This window comes from Balearica regulorum, chromosome 3, assembly GCF_011004875.1.
Source record: "Balearica regulorum gibbericeps isolate bBalReg1 chromosome 3, bBalReg1.pri, whole genome shotgun sequence".
In the NCBI taxonomy this organism is placed as follows: domain Eukaryota; kingdom Metazoa; phylum Chordata; class Aves; order Gruiformes; family Gruidae; genus Balearica; species Balearica regulorum.
In genome coordinates, this window is record NC_046186.1 from 77,774,910 (window position 1) to 77,796,348 (window position 21,439).

Genomic DNA, 21,439 nt, shown 5'->3' on the forward strand with positions numbered 1-21,439 from the left:
GTACACAAGCCAGTAAGATACCAGCTAATCTTAAGCATTATCACCTTCTTTCTCAGTTTGTCACAAAAACTGGCCCTAGGCTTGCCTCATCATTGCAGATCAAGCCAGTAGAAAAGCCTGGCTTTCCTGCACAGCAGCCTTTGCATGAAGCTCCCTTCTTTATAGCACTGTGAACATTTTTTTTTAAGTGTCTGGCACTTGACAGCTCTTAAGGCATTCATCAGTGTAATAGCTAAGCGGTAAGGAGGGAAGGTGTTTGAGGTTTGGTTTTGTTTTGTTTTTTTTTTTTTTTAAGAATTCCCAATTTAAAAAAAAAGTCAAACAGATTTCCTTAGCAACATCAGTGGAGCTGCCTAGAACTTTTCTCCATTCTTGCAGTGACACATAAGCCTTCCTCCTGGTATCTGGGAGAAAGAGATGCACACTACACTGTTCAAACTAGCAACAAGTGAAGGCTGTTTGCCTGTGTTTTCTCTTCTCAACACCTCCACGGCTTCCTTCATCCTGTATGTTTAAACATTCTCCATTTATGCTACTCTACCATTTGTTTGTGTACGTGTGCCTCTCTCCGTGTACCACAGGATGGCAGCAAATGTTAGAATATAAAGAAAACAGCTGAGCAAGAGACAAAACAAGAGCATTACAATTGATTGATATATATTACTGTTGCTTGAAACAAAAGGACTAGTTCCTGAGCTGTAATCCAAGGTCCCAAATACATGAGCAAAGACACATGTCCTCAGAAACAAGCACAGTAATGCGTGAATCCACACCATAGCAGGTCAAAGGCATTAGAATAGTCATTGCTTAGTGGAAACAAATTATATGGGATGCCATTACAAAAAGTAACTCTAGAATTAACAGGATGTTTTGTTTAACCCAAAGTAACTAAGAATCAGCAAAATTGAGATGGGGAACAAATCATAATTGAAAAGTACTATATTGGTTACATGTGTTAATATTGAAAAGGCATCCATAAAAACTAAACAAGAGAATAGGAAAAAAAAAATCATTCAAAATTTATCTCAAGAGAAAAAAATATTCTTCCTGTTTCAAGTACATTAAAAATTTATGTAAAATGTTTTATGTATATGGGTTCATGTGATTGAGGGCACTCACCACAGACAAACTAAAAGACACTGCTTATTTAAAAATTAAGTAGATTGTGCGTATATCTTGCATGGAGTTCACAATTGGTGCCTCACCATTTTTTTAAAGCCTTCTTAGTAACAAGGAGCTCAAACAGAAGACAAGGGAGAAGAGAACAATGTATATGGAAAAAGCATCAAACAATCCGATAGTGGCTTCTTCAACTTTTCATGTGAGCTGTAGACTTCAAAAGCTGGGATTTGAAAGTCTGTATTTATTATTATTATTAAATTAAAGAATCAGAATCAATAAAGAAAACTCACAAGCCAACAAGAATATTTTTAGAATGGGCCAGGATATGGATTTAATGTAATTTTTGCAGGACCACCTTTAACTGAAAGTTATGAAGTAGTTTCACAGGAACTTATTCATAAAGTTTCTAGTGATGAAAGGCTTTATAAAGCTATAATGCCACTCTGCAAAATTATTCTTTCTAAGCATTCAAGCAGTTCAAAAATTTTATAGTAAATTTAGATGAAATGTTTTTAATTCATGCCACATCTGCTCGTAAATTTTTCCACTTTCTTCCTACCTTACCTTATCATACCACTTTGCTTCTCTGTCGAGTGCCAAACTAATCAAGAGACATGTTAGCCTGGTTGGTAAATCATCAATATTTTGAAGTTGTAGGCTGTATCAATGGTTCACAATGCACTGCACCTCTTGCCAAAAAGATCAACCAGTCTCCTTTGAAGAAGCCGTAACTGGCACAGTTCTGTCTCATTTCAGGACCCCATCTAATCAAACTTGTGACCTTTGCACTGTGATGGCTAGACTTGACTCCCCCTCCTGACTGCTGTTGAATGTCCCCATAGAAAAGGGGGACAAATTGCCCGATTACATTTAGCTCCAGGGGGTGGGGGGGTGCAATGTGAAAAGAAAAGCTGGAAAAGATACTCATGCCTTTGGCTCAAGCATAGAACAATTTATGTGGCAGATGTCTTGGAGGGCCAAGGAAAGTTTATGCTAACATATTTTGAACTTTTTTTAAAATAAGAACATTTCATATATCTGATGCATGTGTGAAAAGTGACTTCTGGATGTTACTGGCAGTTGTGCTTCTCTACCATATCTACTTGTGTTTTAGCCATGGCCTTCTCCCTCAGAAACTGTGGGACCACCGTTGTACGTGACTGTTCTCTTCTAATCTGCTGCCTACTCCTGGCCATACATTGAGGCAATTATTAAGGCGCAGGTACTAGCCAAGTCAGTACAGTATTTCTTCCCTTCAGGCCACTGTCATCCCACAGATGTGAATAAGGATCTGGAAAATAAACGTTTTCTATAGTCTTCTGCAACCTTCTTGCTGTAAAAATAGATTGTAACCATGCTTATGTCATGTTGTTGCTCAGCAACCTTTTTTTTTTCCTCTCCCCCTTAATCTGCCTGTTCTCTAATATCTTATTGGTCTTCACTGTGATCAGTCTGAAAACTATGACTCACTAGTCAGAAACAGCACTGTCTGCTAAGCTTGCAGGACATTCTGCCCTCCAATGATTACATAGGCTTACGGAGATATACTGTGTAGAGTAACCAGAGACAGAATGTTGACCTGGGGGGTGGGGGGGAAGGCTAATGAGAAACATAAGGAATGGGGGGAGAAGTTGAAATGAAGAAAGAAAGTGGTCCTCTTTTGAGGAAGCTTACAATAATAAAGTAAAAATTAGATCTCTAATCCCTTTCCCTTCTGTCAAGGTCAGCAAAGAGGAATCAATGACCTTATCACAGTCTCTCCTTTTTCCTGATGAGCTCTGGAGAAGAATCTTCCTTTGAAAGAAGAATAAGGACTGTGAGGTAGAACAGCAAGGACTCATAGCTCTCATAGCACCTGAAAAGCTTATTGCTTCAGAGGAAGTGACAGAAAAAGGAAATTTGCAAGCACAGCTTTTACACACGTAGTCATTTGTGTGAATGGACTCAGAGATGAGCATCCAACAGAACAGTGACACCAAAGGGTAAAGACTAGATCCACAGAGCTATTTGGAGAGAGACTCAAGTGCTTAAACTTAGGTATACATGACCATTTTGGGAGTCATAAGGTATTCAGTCTGGCTTTCAGCTCCTGCCCTAGAAGGGTGTGGGTCTCCGATAAACACCACGTCATATCTGCCACCTCTTTACCAATGTCTCAGGTACCACACGAAATCTAAAATCCCCATTACATGCATGCCTGTGCTTTGGTCCCTGAATTGCTCCTCAAATATCTGACCTCTATTCAGATATTTTAACCTTTATTGGTTTTAATGAATGCCAGGGAAAAAAATACCCCCCCTAGAATCTGTATTTTATATTACCTCAGATATCTGCATTGAAGTACCTGACAAAGGGCGAATAGACCTTGCATCTGTGCTCGTCTTATTTTTGTTACATTATGACTCCGCCTTCCCACGCAGTTCTGATCAGCATCCAATGGAGGAAGCTTGTCCTGATCTACTGGTGCTTGCTATCTCCCAAGGTGGTTAGAAACCTAACATCTATTTCAAATCATCTCTGAGCGTTAAGCTACGTAAACACAACCACATTCTGGAACAAGATTTTCTACCTTCTTTGCGAATGTTTAATCCTTTCCAGTGGGTCTTGTGACTAATCTGTCATTTCACCTCTCTGCAACCTCACAACGTCTCAATTGACTTGAGGTCACAGCCAAGAGATTACCTGGAAGTGGTTAGGTTAGTCAGCAACTTCCAAACCAGTAGCTGATGGGACTGTTGCCAATATCAACCTTATGAACAGAGTTAACAGTCAAGTAGGTAATGAAATACCTTTACATCTCCAGATGAAAGATTCCTCAGAAAAACATACGTAAAACATCAAGGGAGAAATTATGATGCCCATTTAAGGTAGCAGTAATTTTAGCCCAGACAGTGAAACATCGCAACAGTCCACACCAGCCTCTCAACATTCAGGAATCACCATCTGTTTTTGTACATATATTACTGATTATTAGTCGATCCAGAAAGAAGTGGCACTCCATGTAAACTTTAATATGCACACAAAATTTCAGCAGATGGAAAAATCATGAGCTATTCCAGATTGCTTTCTTACAGACTACATTAGAAGTTTAATTTCAGCATTTAACAGTGAAATAAATACAACATCTCACAGTAAAATTATAGGGTTTATTCAACAGCATTACCAAGGAGTAATAATATTAACAATAATAAACCTTTTTCTCATACAATTAAGGAGCTAAAAGATGACAGATACAATCAGCTACTCTGACCTCTTCAGCTATTCAATGCAATAACAAAAGCAAATTCAGATTTGCTTTTGGTGAGCAGTAAGGACATTATAGAAAGTCTTGATGTAGAATATGACCTTGGACAGAAGGATCACAAGAGGTCCCTGTTTAAATTAACTGGAAATACAAAGAAAGCAAGTCCACAGCAGATTTCTACACGGAAAACAGACAGCTTTGATAAACTCTATTAGTAAAAGCAAATGGATTGAGGATGTCAGGGACTTGACTGTGAAGCAGGTCTGGAACTTCTCCAAGAGGTACCCAGGATATAAATATTGAAGTCATATTTTCAGTAATTAGGAAGACTTGTGTTAAGGGGCATCACATCTAGCGGATTAATAACTACCTGGAGGAGGATACTAAGAATAAGTGGGAAGCCTACCAAGTAATGGAAAAGAGGATGAAATGGCAAGGAATGCCATCTTCCCAATACCAGAGATCAAGAAGGGAAAGGATAAGTAAAAATTACCAAAATCAAGCCAAGATATACTTTCCTTTGTGTTGGGAGATCAGGGAAAGGGTTTTTTGCTATATAAATAAGAGAATAAAGACAGAAAAAGAAGGGACACATTGCAGTTGGCACAGTGCAAAAACTAACACAAGTATGGCTTCAAGTCTAAGTGAATGCTTTGTCTGAGATACCAGTAAGTATGGTAATGAAGTTGTCAGTTATAGCAGGATGACTAAAGAGAATGAAGTTGTGGAAACAAATTTTGCAAGTGAGCCAAAAGCTCAGTGTACTCACGGATGTGTCAGTACACAGAGGAAGGGGCATGCTGGGACTCTGAAAGATTCAAAGGCTAAAATTGCTAGTTCAGCTCTACATATTCCTAATGAAGTCAGGCATGGAGAGGTATCAACTGGAGAACAGCAGACATTGAAACTTTATTTCAGAAGAAGGGTGGGGAAGAAGGATCCAAGAAGGCATGGAATCTTACTTGCATGCAAGGAATTACAACAGATCTCAAAATAAGGATAAAAGAAGTCATGGAGCTGAAAAGAAAATAGGATAGACTAAGGATAGACTGTGCTAGTCTAACTTGAGAGACCTTTTTAAAAATAATCTTCTAGGCAAAAAAACCCAATCAAACCCCAAAATCACACACAAAAAAACCCAAATAAAAACTAGAAGTGGTGCTTCTCATCTGCTTGAGAAGTGTTTGATACAATGCCATGTAGCAAATAATTCATTAATGGAACAAAATGACTGCTGGAAGTATTAAAAAAGTGGAGAAATTGCTAGCAACAAGTACTGCTGGAAAGCACTACTATTTATAGGAGAGAAGTTGTGTTCCTCATAGGTTGGTCCTAGCATTTTCACTAAAGACTTTAGTGCAAAGCAGCAGGGAGTTTTGATGAAAACATGCAGAAAATATGAATTTCAGAAACACTGTCAACATCAACAAGATTTGAGATAGCAAGAAAAAGACACCTGAACAAGCTGAGAACCACTGCGATGAAATCCCTCCCACCCATGCAATATCACTACGGTCACACAGGTAATGGGACATACCCTCACAGAGACAGCAGCAGGTGCTGGGGCCATAACACTTGGTTGCTGTCAGTGAGCTTCTCGGCGAGAAGCGTGGGCCTTTTTTTGCCACGATTAACTAACTTCAGCATTTAGTCCCTACAAGTCCATACCCATTGCTTTGAGAAGCATAAGCGTCTATGCATGGGACAGGTGCTGCCAGTAGGACTGGTGAGATCCGGGCAGGTAACTGAAGGAAAAAGACCATGGAAACTAAATACCGAAGAAATGCTGAAGGCAGCATACAGCAAGTGTGTCTCCATTTGTACTACCGTAAAATGAAGGTTTCATTTCCCAGTTATTTATGTGGTTACAAAACAAAGCTACGGTTTACAGCTGGAGAGTTTCAGAGTGATTCAAACTATGTAAAAGGATCCAACAAAATAATTTCAGGAGCTGTCTGATGATTTAAGCCAACTGAAGTGCCATACACTTCATTAAAATTACCTTCACAGGATCTGGAACTATTTTAGGAGGCAGTGGAGTCTTTTAGTGAGTAAAACATCCTGGTGATTTGTTGTTGGGTTTGGTTTTTTTTTTTCCCAAAGATTTATTTCCACAAAGCATCTTGAGTTAAATATATGCCTTTCCCCTGTTTCAGATTAAATAATAAAGCACATTTATTAAGGGGGGGGAAAGCCCTTGGGGTGGGGGGTGTTATGTGAAGAGGCCTTTTTCCAACTGTCAACATTCTGAAGCTGAGTAATAATGCAGCCTTGGGGTTGCCATGGGAACGTGTTTCATTTCCTAGGTGACAGCGATTGTATGTCGTCACTAGTGAACCGCACTGACTCTGGAAATATGTCAAGTTTCCTTCAGACGTCGGCATCCCAAGACTTCCTGCTCCCGCCCCAGGCGCGCACCTCCAGCCTGACGCCTGCCATGGCCCCTGCGGCACCCGGCTGCGCTTCCTCTCCTGGCAAGGACAGCCTGGCTTGGCTAGGGCAGGGGTAGGCTCCTAGACATCTTGAAGACTTTAATAAAGAGCAACTCCCCTTGGTAGCCTCTTCCATTGCCTAACTGACCTCCTACAGGCAGGGTTTCTTTCTCACTTGAGCATGAGTTCAATTTCCAACCCTTTGGCCCTGGATAAGCCCCATCAGCAAGCCCTCTCAGTTTTAAAACCAATAAGAAGCCTTGTGTCATGCTAGTAATGGAAACATCATTTAAATCAACTATTTCTGAATCACCTGTACTAATAATCCACCTCTAAAAATACCCATAGTGTAGCAAGTCTTTGAGCTCTAAGATGGTTTTTTTAACCTGAAGCCTTTGGTTATATGACTGAAGACCCCTCTTTGCAGCACATATGTTCCCCAGCACAAGTTCAAGGCCACCAGCTGCACAGTATGACCAGCAGGATTCACGTGCCTGTGAACACTACAGAGGGCAAATAAAGTAGAATAACTTCTCTCCTCAGTGCTCATGCACTAGTCCAAAATAAGCAACTCTGATTCGGTAATAATTATTCTGTTCTGGAAGTAGAGTAATTATTTTATTCTGGGATAATTACTCCATTTCCAAAGTGAAATAATTGTTATAGAATAAAATCATTTTTATTTTGGAATATTTCATCCACATGTGGGAGTTATTCTGGAACAGCTAAATTATACCCTAATAGCTAGAAGAGAACAGTCCTGCCAATCAATTTTCCTCATGCAGGTGAATCCTTAAACTGTAGTGCTACTGGAAGGAACAGTGCAGAAGATCTCGTTACACAACTGGAGACCCCTACCGTTTAACTTCAAGAAGAATCTGCATTCACTTACAAGAACTATGGCTAACATTTCCTAAATTGTCTATACAGAAGCCCATAAAGGAAATCACAAGTACATCAAAGGATTTCCAGAGCATGATACAAGTATTACTGCTGGTAGATGTACCTCATCACTCAATATGAAAATACTACCCATGCCATTGAATGCCTTCTCCTCTACACTCACATGGTCAGAAATTGCTGCCAAGGATGGTCCTGGTCTACACCACAAAAAGCCCTGCCTGCAGAGGTAAACATTGGTAGAGGTATGTACCAGCTGTACCAACACTTGATTTCTGAAGGAACTGGGGGCATACCCTGGACTGTGCAGCTATTGTGCTATCTGTTTGAGGGTGATTAGCTTAGAAGTAAAATTTAAAACCTTTTACTTGAAAATGCGTTCAGAATCTCTTTCTACTTTGCCCACACTTTTCTAACATATGCAACTCTCAGGAGACTAAGAAGGGAGTTTAATGCTAGCACCACTTTTACACTGCAAGATTTTATAATTGGGCATTAAGCTAGGCAAAGAAGTCAGGAGGCTCAAAAGTTTGGGTTCCCACAGCAACAGTAATTCAGCCACATTTAAGATATATAGCAGAGCATAAATTAACAGTTATTGAAAATGCTGCATATGTGCAATGTGGCCATGTTAACATTGCTATGGGAACCTTAACTTTTGAATAGATAAGCATTGTAACAAAATAAAAACCATACAAAAGAAATAATCATTACAGATTTTGCTGGAAAAGACTGCAGCCAATTCCTCATCCGCAATCTGTTGATGCAGAGCATAAAGGCACTAAAGCCTCAGAAATCCAAACAGGTGAAAAAAAAAAAAATCTTCACTAAGAACACTGGGTGCCAGAGCCATAACCATGGCTGACACCAATGTTGTAACTTTACTTTAAATTTGAATTTACAGTCAAACAGTATGCAAATTAATTCCAGAAATTACAACAGAGGGGAAAAAAAATAGACCACGTACAGCTATCACCCTTCTTTCTTTTCCTCTCAGATTTTTCATACATTAAATATTTTGGAAGAACAGACTGTAAATTCACTACTGGCTTTAGTCTTTTACAGCACATTTCAATTTAAAAATAAAAAAAAATTAAAAAAATCAAGCTGTGCTTTAGTATACATTTATTTAGTAGCAGCAAGTCTGGATTGTGTCTCTCATATTATTCTAACTAAACCTAAAGTGTTCACTTCAAAAAAAATTTTGGTTTGAGCAGGTCTTTGGGGATGGAACTTTTCATATTTTTAAATTAACCTAGTAAGAGTAAGGCTGCTACCCAGGCCTTACTCTCTAGTGGACTGGATGTTGCTTCAGAGTAAAAAAGCAGCATTCTGCTCCTGGTTCTACCACCCAGCCGATTCTCTGTGCTGCATGAGCTTGGGCAAGCCAGACTCCCTTCCCTAAACTTCAGTTTCTTGAGCTGTGAAGCAGGAATAATGACACTCACCTTCCTTTTTATGCACAGGTCCAGTGCTTTAACTATGTGTTTTTTCTCCCCTGTTTAAAATAACAACAAAATCTTCAAGGCAGTCTTTTTACAGTATTTGAACAGAATTCCAGCAGCATCTAGAATAATGGTTCTGCAAAGAATTCTGCCAACTTGCAATCTATGGAAAGAAAAACAAAATAAAAGCTCCTTTCTGCCACTCCACCCTTTTGTTGCTGTGTGGCGTATATGGTTAGTCCCATCCAAAATCCTGTTAAACAAGTTTTTTCCCCAGACCGACTGCAAGATCACCAAATATTTTGAACCAACAAATAGGGCAAGTTCTGAAAACTGCAGAGGCAAGATAAATAGCATTCTCCAATCCAAGTCAATGCGACAAGTTTTGTCTCTGATATACTGGCATGCACGCCTGGAATTGTACTGACATCAGCAGGATTTCCTTGCTCGTAGGGAAAGCAGGATATTGGCTCTGAAACAAGCCACACAGTTCAAAGAGATCCTAATCTAAATTATTTGAAGTGACCCTGATTTCTTGGCATTTATAGCATAGACTTTATGAAGATTACATGGGCATATCACTTGAACATGTTTTCAGTGTATCATTAAGATTTTTACTCAGGCCATAAACTTGATTTTCCCTAGAATGATTTAGAGAAAAGAAAACAAGCTAACTCTGGCCAAAACAGTGCTGCGTTTTGCAAAAGCAGAGATGCATGCTTAAAATAGGTAGTGACATCCCTCACTAGTAAATGGGGGAGAGACAGACAAAAAATTTTGCCCAGTACACGCATGATTGAGTTCCTCAGAGCAAACAGCCACTGTATTATTTGGTCATCTTTTCCCAAGCTCCAAAGAAGTAAAGGAAAGGGAACTCTGGAAATTCTCTGAAGACCTGAACAGTTATCCACTGGCTGGCTGTTACATGATCCAAGTCTCAGAAAGAGCTTACAAAATATGTAAGTATTTTAATGACAGATTTTGGTTGAAGAGTTAAATTATTTTTTATGTCATTCAAGATGCTTTCTGCCACCTAAAAGTTATGCCATGTTTCTTGCGCATACTGTCCCAAGAACAAAAGTTGCTTTCCCATCTTCCTTTACTATTGTGTTTGGTGCTTATAATTGTAAAAAAGTAATTAAATAAAGAGGACAGGCATAAATAAAACCACACAACTCAAAAGATGATGCACCATCGCTGACCAAAGTCAGTCCTAAAATCTGCTGCAAACCAAGTCATGGCAGTTTGGCAGCAGCATACCATTAAATTTATTAAAATCAATTTCCACTTTAAAGTGAACTATGCTGACTACCATCTCTCAGACAGCTAGGCCTGCAGACCTGTATCTCTTACACATCTACTTGATGAGAAAAGGGCCAGAAAGAAACTTCAAATATGACCTTGCTCTCCACATTATTAAATCTTATCCCATTTCTACTGTTATTGAAGCCCTCAAGATAGTCTATTTTTCTCTGTGTGATAGCTTAACCCTCCTTTGTATTTATAGCGCTTCTCAAATTTCTGCCATCATCTGGTTTCATCATTACTCCCAATTTTTGTGCCTGAGGTCAACATCAAAACATTACATGCAGGAGGCCCAAGACCAGTCCTCAGGGAATTCCACTAGTAGATTCTCACTCAGCAAGCCTGGTGCTTCCTTCTTCATCTCTGCCTGCCACCTTCCTGACTTCATTTAGATCCTTACGTATCATATAGTACCTGTTTCTTCCCCTTTCCCTCTTTTTAACTAAAAGTTCTCTGTGTGGTGCTGTACTAAAATTTCAACTTTTGCTGCTGTCTCCCAAGGCAGTGTATTTTCCTCTCCGCCTAGTGTATTTAGATATCCATCTAGCCACAGAAGGGGACAACTATTAAGTGGGTGAGCAGATAGGGGAAAAGCATCCCCCAAATAAGGCACGCAGCCAAACACCACTCGCCAGTGACAGCTGCCACCTTCATCCCACTCTTACCAAACCTACTCTTCCTCTCATGGGTGGAGACCCACATGGTGTGGCAGCCCTCACTAAATGAGGGGTGCAATGTGTGATTATTTCCCACCTCTCATCCCAGAAAAACCTAGAACCCAACCTGCAAAGCAGCAGAGAGTTAAGTCTTGTCCCTGCTCAGTATGAGATGACACCAGCTCCAGGCAAGGTTCAGTTAACAGCAGAAAGCCAGCCACAACTAAAGCAAAAACATCTCTCAAAAAAAAAGCTGATTCTGCTCAAGCTATCAGTAAACAGGGGCTTGCTTTCAGCTCTTGGGGGCTTGATCCTGCCTTGTGCCCAAACTACCGTGTGAAAACATCAAGACAGTTATTTTTAATTATTTACCCATTCTAATCCTGTTCATTAAAAACATCTTAAGAATTAGCATGTACGACATTGACCTAGCTGTGAACTACAACACAGGTACATTGCCCATTACAGTTATATTTTCATTGCCAATGACATTTTCAGAATCCTTTTGGTTTTGGGAGATTTTACCAAGCCAAAAGAGAATTTTCCACATCCATCCGATATAAGTGATTGCTCGCAATAAGGGTAAGCAGTCTTACCTTGCATAACTTTTCACAAAATAAACAAAGGTCTCAAAACATCACTTTCGAAAGAGGTTTCTGTTACAAATTAAAAACAGAAAACTACTGGCTAAACACACAGAATACAAAGACAAACCTACCCACCTTACAGAGATATTTCCATATGTTTGTTTAATACTTGGGGTGTGAAGGCATCCCTCTTCCGATTACGCTGAAGTAACCATCACAGACTCCAAGAGCAAGCAGGCAGCATTGCTCAAAAACGGATTCTAAATCTGTCCAGTAGAGGGCAATAACATACACACACAGAGGGAACAGTTGCATTCGACATGCACGCTCGTAAAAATAAAATAAAATTAAAATAAAATAAATACTTTAGAACAATTTTTTAAAATGGTTTTATCTAGACTATTTATCTTCAAGAGTATATAGATCACTGTCCCCACTTTAACGCCTCAAAGGACTTCAAAATTATACATTAAACATCTTTCTGATGTTTTTGCAAAACTGACCACTATCTATTAGCAATAGGACAGCCTTCCATAAAAGAAGAATGCACCTTTATTTTATATTTGACTGCAGGATGAATGTCAGAAATGTTTTTGTCACGTGTATTTTAGTTGCTAAAAAACCTGTGCTTTTTGTTTAAAATTGGTCCAGAAGGACACTGTTAAAGCACTTTATTCCTGCCACACACCTATCTACTGCAAAGAATCCTCACAGCCATTAAATAAGCTATCACATTTACATGGAAAGCTGCTGCCACAGTCCAACTGTTTCTTTTACAGTTCTCAGAGAAGATCTGTGCTTTTTTTTTTTTTTTTTTTTTCCCAACTATGCCTAGAAACAATCCAAAACTTCTTCAGAGGCCTGCAGCACATTCCCCTGACTTGCAGGTACAAGGTGGTCAGGGGCTGAGGTGCTGAACTACCCCTGCCAGCTCCTCACCCACCCCAATAGCCACATAGGGCTGCAAGCAGTGCCCAGCACCCCTATTTCTTCAAGGACAGGAGGAGCCCTGCTGGAGAAAACAGACAGGGCAGAAAACGGGATGGATGCAAGATAAGCGCTCTTCACACAGACAAGTGGCTGTTTACATCTGGTTGTGACTTGTTTCAAATGCCGTCACGTCGGGTTATTGAGGCTCCCAAAACTTTCCACTGCAGAGCTTGGTATGAGCTCAGGTCATGTTCCCAGGCTTCCTACCTCCTGTTTGCAGAAATGGGAAAAGACAACTGTGAAATATACCCCACTGGCAGGCATGAAAGTGAGGGGCTGCTCACAAGTAATGGCACTGTTTCTGATTCTTCCGCTGGTTTTTTGTGTTTTTTGGTTTTTTTTTTGGAAGGGTGATATTTGTTTGGGGTTTTTTTTTAATATGGCAATGAATGGTTCAAGTCACATGAACCATCTGAACATCTAAACAGTTTTTTCCAGGGTATCCAGCTCACTTGGCTGAACGCGGTAGTTGCTAGGACAGCTGGTCAGAACTCAGAATTTGCTACAAAAACTCTGCAATACACTCCCCCTCGGAGGGAGGAACAAGCCTCCCAAAGCCCAAGTGCACTGGCTGCCACCAGAGTTCACAGGCGGCTGGCAAAAAGCCTCAAACTCCTGATATCAAGATGTTGATCTCATGATCTACTGGTTTCCTAGCAGCTGCCACAGCTGGGAGCGCAAGGGAGTCCCCCAGCCTGTGGAAGCATCCGTAGAGCAGCTGCCCGGCTGAAACACTTCTAGGACAGCCTTACACTTTATATGGTTTGGATTGCACTGTGCAAAAGAGGCATTTTAGAAGATCCACAAGTTGCTGTAATTCACACCTCCTGCAGTTACTGTTGCAGGTTGTATGGTGATCCCTCACCGCTCTTGTTACAGTCACCTCACATTTTTTATGTTTTCTTCATCATGAAGACACCTCAAAGGGGGTTTGTTTTCAATCAAAACAGATGCTTGAAGAACTTGATCATAGTTTCAGAGAAGCACAGACATCACTACCTACATCTATCAACTGGTTTAAAGGCTCGGTTATAGTCTTTGTACAAAGCACCGGTGAAATTTATCGATTGACAGACAGAAGAATTATCTTACTGTTAAAAAATAATTCAGGTTACAAAAGTTAAATTAATTTTGTAATTCTTTAAAAGAATATTACTTTTAAATAAATTAAAACTCACTGAAGAATTTACTTTATATGATCTCAGAAAAAAAAAACCAAGACTACATACTGATACTGTTTTTTCATAGGTTAGATGTTGACCAAATATATATATTTTAAGGGAAAAAATAGTATTTATATTTGGGTTTTTTTACTATTGTACTTTCTTTATATGTATATATTTATGGCTTCATTGCAATAAGAGGCATTAAAATCTTTCCATGAAACAGATCTTAACATGATTTAGCCATGAGAATGTTAGTTAAGTATAATCAATAATGTACCTCTTGGAAGGAGGGAAACACCCCATTTTAATGAAATTAGGCAACCTTCACTATTTGAGGCTTACCTTATGAGGAAAGAAAAGTAACTAGATATATCTAGAAACAACATATGATCATCATCCAACTTCAATCAATTCATATCTGTCAACATACAGAGGGTTTCTGCACGCTTGGGCTTCCGTAAGCTTGACTCAAGGAAATCCCTTCAAATGAGGCAAAGCAAGTGTTTTAGCGTTTCACACCTGTACCACAAAAGCACCTGTGCCTTTTGCTTGTGGGTTTGAATCTTTTTTTTGTTAGATGCTATGCAAGCACCAATCAACAGATGAAGCTCCTACTTTAAAGATCTTCTGGCAAACTATTAAGACAAAAAAAGCCCCAGCAAATAAGTTCTCTGTGATACACAGGGCCTTGTCAGATGGCACCAATTAGCATGAGCCACGACAGATAGGCTACGTTAACCAGGTATGGAATTAAAGTGCAGCATGCTGTGGATCACAGCCAGCATACAGAAATTATGTAGGAGAAATTTCAGAACATACAGGTTACTGTGTAAGACGGCACAGGACAAAGCTAAAGTGTGACTACACAGGAGCCTATCAAATGCACAGAAAGAGTCTGCAGCCAACACACTCGTACAGCACAGGAGGTTCCGCATCAGGAAGGCAAAGAGTCACGTAGGGCCTTGCAGGGCAGTTCCAGTACTTTTACTTAATACAGGTGGAAAAGTCAAAGGCACCAGCTAGAAGAGCTATTTTGCGTTATATGAATGGGAATTTTGTGAATGTGGTAAAATCATTCTCCTACATTGCCAGGAGAGAGTAGTCCCCTTAAGATACCTCCATACTGTCCTTGGGCCCAGCAACGATCATTTTTCCCTGCTCAAAATCCCAGTGAACCATCTACTCTTCAAGCAAAGGTATTTCCTGCTATAATTAGTATATCCCAAAATAAATTTTCCATACATTCTAGTGAAGCCATTTATTTTCACAATGGGCAGCAACATGCCAACATAATTACCCTCAACAAGTGAACTTCAGCTAAACCTCACCCACAAGGTAGGCTGGAGGCAAGCATACAGCCCAGGTGAATCCTGATCCCTATCTCAGGGTGAGATCTGGGCATGCATCCCACCTGACCTCGGTTCCCCAAGGAAATGAACTCAGGAATGCAGCCACAGCAGGCTACATCCTCAGTTTGGGCAATCGGAAGGCTCATAACGTACCTGACTCATAGCTTAGATGGCACCATGCTGACACAGTTTTGAAGATGATGAAAATACAACTTTGCAGGGCATAAATAATACAGATACCATTAAGGCAGGTAGTCTCTACACGTGCTAGCAAGTGAGCAGTCATACAGGTACAATTTTGGAGAACGGGGATTTTCAGCCAGTTTGCCTTACAGCCTCAGGAAGCTGTGTCACTTCATATGAGCTGCACAGCTTTGGAGAAGGCAAGAGATCCTCCAATCTGTAGCCAGTTTGAAAGGAGTCAATCACTTCCAGTACTAACCAGCTGAGACTGAAGAGAACCTAAGTAAAGAAACTATCTCCCCTTCTGAAGTTTATTGCCTGGGTCATGAGCATCCTTTTAACACTGTTACGGCTTAGCAAGGTCTGCCAAGAGCCCCTGGCAGTGGCTGGTGCACAACATTCTTTCTGGAGCTCATTTTAGCTATTTAAGACAGGTTCTCAGATCCACTGAGCAAGGTAAAAGATCCAGGTTGCTTTGAAGAGTAGAAACAGCCCTTTCAATCCTCCCTGCCACTCTTTCTATCCCAACTTTGAGTATGAGATGCTGCATGGTGTTGCAATGAAGAGCCACAGATATCAAGGTCTCCTCTTCGGAACAAGACTGAACATGGAAATATATTCATCTGGGCCTTCATTTTAAGCATGATACTGTCTAATTCCACATTCAAGTATTTAAAGCTTAGTTCTGGAAATAACCTGCTAGCCTTAGCCATTAATGTCCAAAGAACCTATTCAACTGCTTCTCTTTTTATACCCACTAAAGCTGAATCAACAAGATTGTAGATATATGTCTGAGATCAGAGTAACTACGGAGTTGAACTTAGCCCAGTGGTATTTTTGTTTAAAGGAAAAGAACAGAATGGAGAAACACTATAGTCATAAGTGGGTTTTGACTGCATGAAGGACAAATTCATTAGGCTGAAAAGCAGTATTTCTATCTGTATCTAGTAAATGTATGGATAACATCTTAACCAGTTCATCTGGAGGTTCCTTTAGTAACTACTGCTTTCCAAAGAGACTTTTTTTAAAAGGGCTTATTGCTGTACAGAAAAAGGAACATAACAATTGAAATATACAGAAATATATTAAAGGCAACATGCCTAAATGTCATATTTTCACCAATTCACAGGATTATTTCATAGAATCATAGAATGGTTTGGCTTGGAAGGGACCTCAAGGACCATCTAGCTTCACCCCCCCTGCCATGGGCAGGGACACCCTCCACTAGACCAGGCTGCCCAAAGCCCGATCCAGCCTGGCCTTGAACACTGCCAGGGATGGGGCAGCCACAACTGCTCTGGGCGACCTGGCACCACTCTCACAGTAAAGAATTTCTTCCTAATATCTTACCTAAATCTACCTTCCTTCAGCTTAAAGCCATTACCCCTTGTCCTATCATCACTTCATGCCCTTGTAAACAGTCCCTCTACAGGTTTCTTGTAGGCCCCCTTTAAGTACTGGAAGGCTACTTTCTCATTTCTTGCACAGTATTTTAAACAAGAAACTATAATCCCTGCACCTGCCTCCTCTCCACAAAGGGAACAAACAAAAATAATTTTAAAAGATGAGATGAAAGTGCAAAGTGCAATTCACAAGATCATAGAATAATTCAGATTGAAGGGATCTCTGGAGGTCTCTAGTCCAACCTTTTACTCAAAGCAGGGTCAGCTAAGATCAGACCAGGTTGCCCAGGGCTTTATCAGTTGGGCCTTGAAAACCTCCAAGGATGGAAGTTGAACAACGTCTCTGGGCAACCTGCTTCAGCATCCTCAGAGTGAAAAAGCTTTTCCTTATAGCCAATCTAAACCTCTCGTTTCAACTTACACCCATTGTCTCTTGTCCTTCTACCATGCACTACTGTGAAGAACCTGATTCCACCTTCTCAGCCTCCTCTAGAAATTGGGGGGCTGCTATTAGGTCAACCTGAAGTCACCTCTTCTCCAGGCTGAACAAGCCCAAGACCCTCAGCCTCTCCTCACCAGCCAAGTGTTTTGGCCCCAGCCATCTTGGTAGCCCTCCTCTGAACTCACTACAATTTAGCAATGTCTTTCTTGTATTTGGGGATCCAAAACTGGACACAGTACCGCGGGGGTAGCCTAACAATTGCCAAGTAGAGGGGGACAATCACATCCGTCTACCTGCATGCCATACTTCTGTTGACATAGCCCAGGATGCTGTTGGCTGCCTCCTTTGCTGCCGGGACACACTGCTGACTCATATTCAGTTTGTTGTCTACCAGGACCATCAGGTTCTTTTCCACAGAGCTGCTCCCCAGCCTGTTCTGTTCCAAGGCAGGGTTTCTTCCTAGGCACAGGACTTGGCATTTGTCCTTGCTGAATTTCATAAAACTCCTGCTGGCCCATGTCTCCAGCCTGTCTAGGTCTCTCAATGGTAGCTCTGCCCTTAAGCGTATTGACTGGTCCCCGCAGTTCAGTATCATCCACAAAGTAAAAGCAAGCTCTCCATCACATCCTCAAGGTCACTGTCAAAGACATTCATTGACAGGCCCCAGGATAGACCCCCGTGGTACTCAGTTCAAGCAGACACATTACTGAGAACATATTCATCTGGTACATCCAAACTCTGAGCATTAATAAGCAGGCAGGATTCCAAGGCTTAAGATTACAAGTATAGCAGCATATCCAAATTTAACATTTAATCTAGTCATAGAAATCGGCTTTTAGGGTGGTATTTACATGACCTAACTTTAGTCTAGTCACCATAGGCTTCCTTTATAGTCAGCAGAGAGAAAAATAATCAGTACAAGCCAGGGACTGACTGGTTAGACTGGTTAGCAGCTCTGCAAAAAAACAGAACTTCAATACAACAGGGTGTTGACAAACTGGAAAAAGCACAGCAGTAGAGCACTAAATGACTAAGACTTAAGCAGTTAGAGGTACTAGGAGATATACAACGAGATGGTAAAGGAACTGGGTTAGGTTAGCGTGAAAGAGAGAAGGCTATGATCCAATTGCTGAATTCAACTAGCTAAAGGTAAGTTGTAGAGAAGGCGGCATGAAAGTCTTCTCAAAGGTGTACTGCAAAGGGACAAGAGACAATGGTGACAAATTGTGATGCAGGAAATTCTGATTAGACATAAGGAAAAAATTAATCAAAGTACAAGTGGTTCAGCACTGAAAAAGGTGCCCCAGATGGAGATGGGGACTCTCCATCCTCAGATACTTTCAAAATTCAACCGAATAGGCCCTGAGCAACCTGATCTAACTTGGAAGTTATCCCAGATTTGAGCAAGGGGTTGGACCAGTGACTTAAGAGTGTCCTGATAGTCTAAATTTTCCTATGATTCTATGAGAAAGGCCCCTTCACAGGGTGATTCATCTTGTCTTAAAATAGGTGTCTAAAATAGATTAGATGAATCACCATCTGGTGGTGCCTGTGTCTCACTGAATATATTCTCCACCGAATACAAAGGCAACCTAAACTGACCAGCTACGATTAGATGTCTTAAAGTGAGACATCTGTAAATTGGAACAGATGAGAATCACTATCAGTGACTCGTGCCCCAAAATGATAAAGTTCTGGCCTTGCTTATATATTACCCCTATAGGGTGTGAACCACTTTCTTAATAGCCAGTCTCTTAATTGTGGGAGATGGTGGACCAGACCCTCATATAACACCTAAAAATTAAAAATTAGAATAACTTAGAATTTGATCTACACAGTTAACTTAAATAGTTTGTTGCTGAACGAGCACTTCCCTTCATAATGCAATGGCTACAGTTTTATGATCAGCTATACAGATTGTAATATGCGGTAGCTTTGTCTTTAAAGACAGCTGACTAATTAGAAGCTGACAGGATGTTTTTCCCTAGCATGAAGATATTTCTATTTTGACAGTCTTATATATTAAGGCCATGGAGGATAAAGGAGAAATGAGTTTAAATGTTCAGGTCATCTAGAAATAATTTAATTTGGTTTTAATTCTTTTATGGACTGTAAACACCTTAATAACATGATTTAGAGCTGTCTGAAATTTTCATTGACAAAAACCCCACATATTTGACATGAATGTGCAGAAACAGTTGAAGTTCTGGGCATTTTTTTTGGCCCTTAGAAACAGCCTTTAGCTAGAAAACATTTCTCTCCTCCTTTTAACCTGGAATTAAAAAAAAAAAAAGAAAGAAAGAAAAATCAAGTCTTTTCTCAGCCCTCTCAGCAGAACAATTCTATTGTCTTTTATCTGAAAAACCGAATCATAATTAAAAGTATTAAACTGATTTTAAAATTCAAGTTTGCTAATATTTTTCCCCTTCTCTTTTTACCAGCTCTTTTCTCTCATGCTCTGCAATCAGATTGTCTTAGAGCCCTGGCCTCCACCCATGTGAATTCAATCACAAAATATAAACCAGCTACTATTTATTTAGACTGTTAAGTGTTTTGTTTCAAAGGAAGGGGAAGGGTCAGGGAGTGTATAGTGGGATATACACACTTATTGAGGTCAACATTCATATTATTTATTAACTTCAGCTTGTAATTTCCTTGGTTTTTCTTCAATAGGGTTTTTACTTATAATAGATACACTTGATAAATGGCTCTGGGCTTATAAACAGCAATTTGAAGTGACAAAGCTTCCAAAGAACACTGAAACTTTTTAAATGCACTCAGGTATTGAGAAAGTAACTTAGGCATTCAACTCCCAACAGTGAAACACAGAAACACAGCCTTCTTTCTTTTTGTCGTTAAGAGGCCATAGCAACCTATATCTGTCACTCGAAAACTTACTTGGACACCTTCAGCCTACAGTCACATTTACGCGACTGTCAAGTGTTCACATCTAGGGATCCCTTTTCTGGATACCTTGACGTCAGCTGAGAGACTAGGCTAGCTCACACCTTCATCAGCAGGCTCTATTAGCACACACGGCAGGGAGCAGGTGGGCAAAGCTTCCCTGTTCGCCCGGCCCTTCCGGAGTGAGATGGAACGTGATGGAAACCAGAATGAGCGTATCAGGCTCTATCTTTCCAAAGACGACATCAAAATAACTGTCTTTAGGCAGCTCATATGGTGAATCTGATGTGAAGGTTCTATTTTTCTATCTAGGCTCTCCTGTACTGACCCTGAACTTCTACCCCAAAGAAAGCTTTCTTGAGTGAAGCTCTTCACAGAGATAAACATCAATATATAATCGACAGTTACATTTTCCTTTTTAATACTGAAACCTTATCAGGGCAGAAAAAACAAGCCAGGTTCTGTGACAATGAGGCAGACATTTCCTCAGAACAAGGTATCCAGATAGAGGATAAACAAATATTCTTCATTTTAGAAAAAAAGCAAGAACTAAACATCTAATTAATTTTTTTTTTTTTTTAACACCCACAGCAATGTCTCATTGCAATAGACAACTAATTCCTCTAGATCTTTCAACTTCTACAAGACCACGCTATGCTCAAACTTCAGTTGGTTCTTTCAGCGCAAGAGGATACAACAGAGAAGAGGAGGTCAGCAAATGCAGTTAGACATCCTGTGGCAACCACACGCAGCAAGAATTAGTAGATTTTTGGAGGCGAGTTTTGAAAGACATCTGCATGATTGCTGTAAGAACTGGGATACTATAGCTGTGGTATATAAAGAAGATAAATTGTAGAGAAAGCAGTTATCAGACCAACCAATAAGCACTTGATAGCAGCAAGAAATGCAAGCTAAGCATAAGAAACATTAATGTATGTAGTGCAGAATTCATTCTGAAAAGACAATAATGTACTTTTGATACATGTGACGTATCTGTAGCCCCAGTACACATTTATATTCTATAATAAGATTTTAACTAGCAGGGATTTGAGAATCCAGGAGCCATAGCAAAGCCTTCCATTAAGGAAAAGGAAGTTTAACACATGCTATATTTTTATACTTAACTATCACTTTCATAAAAAAACTTAGAGATACAAAATTTTTCAAGTGCATATCTACTTTGCATCAAAATTCTCAAAAGACATCCTCAAATTTACAAAAGCAAGCTTACATCCTACAGAAGCCAATAAACAAACACACAGGGACACCTATTTGCAGGGTCAAATATTTATGAAAAGTGTTATGTTACCA

At 40.1% G+C, this 21,439-nt stretch overlaps 1 protein-coding gene and 1 long non-coding RNA gene across 2 annotated transcripts in view; both read right to left on the bottom strand.

The window, feature by feature from the left end:
- LOC142601030 (uncharacterized) overlaps positions 1 to 9,400 on the bottom strand; it is a 146,768-nt gene extending 137,368 nt beyond the window's left edge. The window contains exon 1 of the long non-coding RNA XR_012834583.1: positions 9,147 to 9,400. This is a non-coding gene — a long non-coding RNA (uncharacterized LOC142601030). The remainder of the gene's footprint in view (positions 1 to 9,146) is intronic.
- PDE10A (phosphodiesterase 10A) overlaps positions 1 to 21,439 on the bottom strand; it is a 374,774-nt gene that overhangs the window by 328,673 nt on the left and 24,662 nt on the right. The gene's annotated exons all lie outside the window — the stretch shown is intronic.